Source organism: Chenopodium album, chromosome 10 (assembly GCF_948465745.1).
Source record: "Chenopodium album chromosome 10, dcCheAlbu1.1, whole genome shotgun sequence".
Taxonomy (NCBI): Eukaryota; Viridiplantae; Streptophyta; class Magnoliopsida; order Caryophyllales; family Amaranthaceae; genus Chenopodium; species Chenopodium album.
Window position 1 is genome coordinate 49403571 of NC_137843.1, and position 4397 is coordinate 49407967.

General features: G+C 33.5%; 1 long non-coding RNA gene across 1 annotated transcript; it reads right to left on the reverse strand.

Annotated features, from left to right (window-relative positions):
* Positions 1-925: 925 nt before the first annotated feature.
* LOC145564029 (uncharacterized) lies at positions 926-4105 on the reverse strand. The gene is made up of 6 exons (XR_014094720.1): positions 3652-4105; positions 3003-3167; positions 2697-2786; positions 2203-2355; positions 1896-2009; positions 926-1176 (listed from the first exon to the last, which is right to left on the reverse strand). It is a non-coding gene; the product is annotated as an uncharacterized LOC145564029 (long non-coding RNA).
* Positions 4106-4397: the final 292 nt, after the last annotated feature.

Sequence of the window (4397 nt, forward strand, 5' to 3'; positions counted from 1 at the left end):
AAAAATAAAATCAAACCTTAACTTTTTATTTGCCTTATTCTTCAATAATATGAAATTTCAATAGTAGTAGTTCATGTTTTCTTATAATTTTACTTGATAATAATGGTTTCTTAAGATTATAGTAGAATGACGTTCTATATACTCTATTTAAAGTTGTTTTAACGTGTGATGTGTGTTATTAGCTTATAAAATTACTGGACAAAAAAATTAAAAATAGGGTTCAATTACCCTAATTTAATGAATAATTTGATTTATTTCATGGAATTATAAAAATATAAATTTAGTTCGTAATGGTCTTTTTTTTTTTTTTTTTAATTTATGGATGTTCATTTTTATTTTGGTAAATGTTCATCTATACATTAGTATATGGTCATTTACATATTAATAAATAACCATTAGATTCTTCACAGATCTAATAAGAATTTCAATTAGAGTTTGGGATTTCTCATAGTTTTTAATGGAATTGATTCTTATTATAATAATTGAATTATAATTGCAAAAAAAGTAATATCAAATTATATATTTATAATAACTAAAATTAAACACTAATTATCAATTTGATTTATGAAATTAAACCATCAATTATTATTTAATATTACTTATTTTGTCACTTTAAAATGTCATATGACAAATTTTCGCTACACTAGTAGAAAAATATAAAAGAGTACCGTTCAAAACCCCCCTATAGCACCGGTTTTGAATCGATGTTCATTTGAGGGATGCCAAAAATCTGAAAAAATCGCACCAGTTCAAAACTGATGCCAAATATTTGGTTAACCGGTGCCGAAAAAACCTTTACCGCGTTTTTTTTTGGTATTAACCGGTGCCCTTAATGACCAAAAAAAATTAAATTTTATTTTATTTTTATTTTTATTTTTATTTTTTTGCATTTTTTCACTTAAATTGACATATAAACACAAACATATATATAAACTTACATATTTTCATAAAAAAAAAGGTTGGAATATTATAATTTTCGTCCAAAAAAAAAGGTTACACACAAAAGAGTAACATATGCAGTTGCACAGTAGCAGAACAGGTGAATAGAAGCAGCAGAACAGGTGCACAGAAGCAGCAAGTAGTAGAACAACAGCATTATCACCCTCCATTCCTTCCATCCTCCATTATCACCCTCCATTTCTTCTTTTGTGACAAATTAACAATTTGAACAAGAACCTACACAAATCAGAGTAAACAAAACATAAATCAGATAAACAAAGCAAACCATTATTTGGAATAAACATTTTACAAAATTGGCAAATGATTTAATGTATTTATTGCCATTTCATAGAATATTCTTCAATCATAGGAAAAGTACATATCAACACTACTAAATTTTAAATTCTCGTTTTTTTTTACCAATAATAATACGAGTATCAAACAAATGATAAACCTCAGTATCTTAAGTATGGTTAATTTAGTTTAAGGAAACACAAGACTAAACTAATTCAATAAAAAATTGATGAAAAATTCAACATATATTCAATTTACATAAATTAGCATTGCAAAATAAGCCCTAAAACAATACCCAGAACAAGGTTATAATCAACAACTCAAAATTAATTCAATAGAAGAGGAGAAAAAAAAATAATAATAATAATATCTTTAGAAGCAGTAGCAAAGCTTCTGGTCCATGATAAAAGAACAAGAAGAAGTTAAGAATGGCGGCAAGTGTAGAAACTTAGAATACAGAGACACAAAAACATTCCTAGTTATAGTAGTAGCAGCTGCAGCCTTGCTTGGGAAGCTGCAACAGCAGCCTCAGCAAGGCAGCAGCAGCTGCAACCTTTCGAGGCCAGCTGCAGCAGCAGCCTCAGCAGGGCAGCAGTTGCTGCAACCTTGCCAGGCCAACTGCAGCAGCAGCCTCAGCAGGGCAGCAGTAGTGGAACCCTTACCAGACCACCTGCAGTAACCTCGTCAAGGCAGAGCAGCAGTAGCAATAGCACTAGCAGAGCAGATAGTGAAGCAGCAAAGGTAGAACAGTCGGCAGCAGGAGGGAAGCAGCATGGCTGCATATTCAAGTCATTCAATAAAGCCAAAACACAGCACATAAAATCAAATCCAAAACTAATATAGGAACTAAAGCAGAGGAAACAAAGAGCAACTCTAAAAATTCACATTTAATAGACCGGACCTCAATTAACGCAACACTACAATTTGAACCCAAAATAAAGTAGAAGCAAGTGAGCCATTAAATAGCACCTGAAGCACTCCAAAATAGCACCTGAAGCAACCTCATTAAATAGCACCTGAAGCACTCCAAAATAGCACCTGAAGCAACCTCATTAAATAGCACCTGAAGCAACCTCAATAACTTGCAGCTTAAAGCACTCCAAAATCTTCATTAAATAGCACCTGAAAGCATCGAACAATAACAAAACATAGCAGAAGTGGTAAAATTTGCTAAGCACTCATTAAAGAACTCAAAAGTTGTACTCATGCTTCAAAAATACAGTACTTCAAACATAGCAGAATTGTCCATTAGGGAATCAATTTGTTCTGGCTTTTCAACCAAAAAAGGCAGAGGAGGCCTTAATTTAGTTATCACAATGCGCTATAATAAACTGTCCAAATGTGGTATTTATTAACAATTTCAAGTTTATAAATCTGAAGCCAATTCCAAAGATGCTTGTGACTATCTCCAATTTATTATATGCAAAAATAAAAAAGCAATCAACCAAATACCTATGACATACCTGTGGATTGATTGGCACCGCTATAATTAGAAACTACAACAACCTTCACGAGGCCCTTCACAACAGCATCACCAAGACCGTCAATGTACCCTGGAATGTAATCCTTACAATGAAGTAAGACTGCTTGAACACAAAATGTGGAGGGTAAAAATTTCAGCTCAGAAATTGAATTGAACTAGATAGAGATATTATTAATGAGCAACCTTCATTTCCCCATATTCCAGGCCTGAATCATCACAAGACAGTAATTAACTGCACAAAGAGAATAACATAGATATTTTCCATTTTCTGTAAGATCATGCTTACCAGTGTAGTTGATACAGCTCCACAGAGGAGAGTTCTAGGCGACTGAGAGAATCCATTTAGGCTTTGACAACACTTTCGCATCCTAATCTCCATGGCAATGCAACAAACTTAGTTACAACTGCAACATCCGTCTTCGGATCCTTCTTTTTCCGCTCCTTGATAAATCTATCAAAGAATTTACTCCGAAAAGGAAAAAAAAATGAATTTTCATGAAATATCAAGATAACAGACCAGAATAAAAAACTCTACACTTCAGACTTCAGAAGAGCTCTACTCTAAAAACTCATCCTAATACACTGAACCTCAATTAACACACCAAGAACAAAGAGCAACCAATTATCACACCAATCAATCCACCAACTCTATATAATTCAAATTAATTTCACCCAGTCTAAGAATTTAGAGTACCCACAAAAAAAAAAAAAAAAAAAAAAAAAAAAAAAAAAAAAAAAAAAAAACAAACAAACAATCAATAAACAAGCTCATAATCCAATATCCACCACAGTCAAATTTCAATATCCAAATTAGAAATCAAAACCCTAAATAACTTGAATTAGGGAATTGAAAACGATTCTCAAATAAAATCATCGATTCTAGAAGTAATTCGACAAAAATATAATGCAAAGCTAAATAAATTAGAAAACCTAACCTCAAATTTCTGATTTTTTGCTCGAAATTGATTTGTATTTGTTGTTGTTGAAGAAGCAAGAAGATCCAATTGATTCGAAATAAAACGCACCCACAAACCCTAACCTCCATTATTGTTGATTCAACAAATAAACAATGGCGGCGATGATGGTTGTATTTGGTTCGAATCGAAGCCGTTCTTCGAAGGGGAACGAGAACGAGGACGCGGTGGTTGTATTTGTTTAGAGCAATTATTCGCGGTGGTCGTTGGAGGACGTGGCTGTGGTGGAAGGGATGGGTTTTGGTACAGGTGGCGGCAGTGGTGGAGGAAGGTGGTGGATTCAAGAGAAGGGTAAAATGAAGAGGAGGGAACCAGAAAGAGAAAGAAAAAGCTCGAAAATTTCAGATGGAGCTCGACGAAAATGAAAACAGAAGCGGGAAAGAGAAGGAAAAGGGGGGAAAGAGAAAGAAAAGGGGAAAAGAAGGGCTCTTATAAAATAAAGAGAAATAGAGAATATAAGAGAGAGATATATATATGGGAAATTTGTCTAGAACTACCCGCAAGATAGGGTGATTTGTTAATAACTACCTTTTTTTTTTAATTGTTTACAATTACCCGCAAGATGGAAAACGTTTGGGTAGTACTACCCAATAACGTTTTCCGTCCAATTTACACGTTAATGGGGCCCACCATTAACTTTTCCCACCCAATTTACTCCCCCCAACTACCTTTTCTTTCTCCTCTAATTTTCCTCCATTATCACTCCA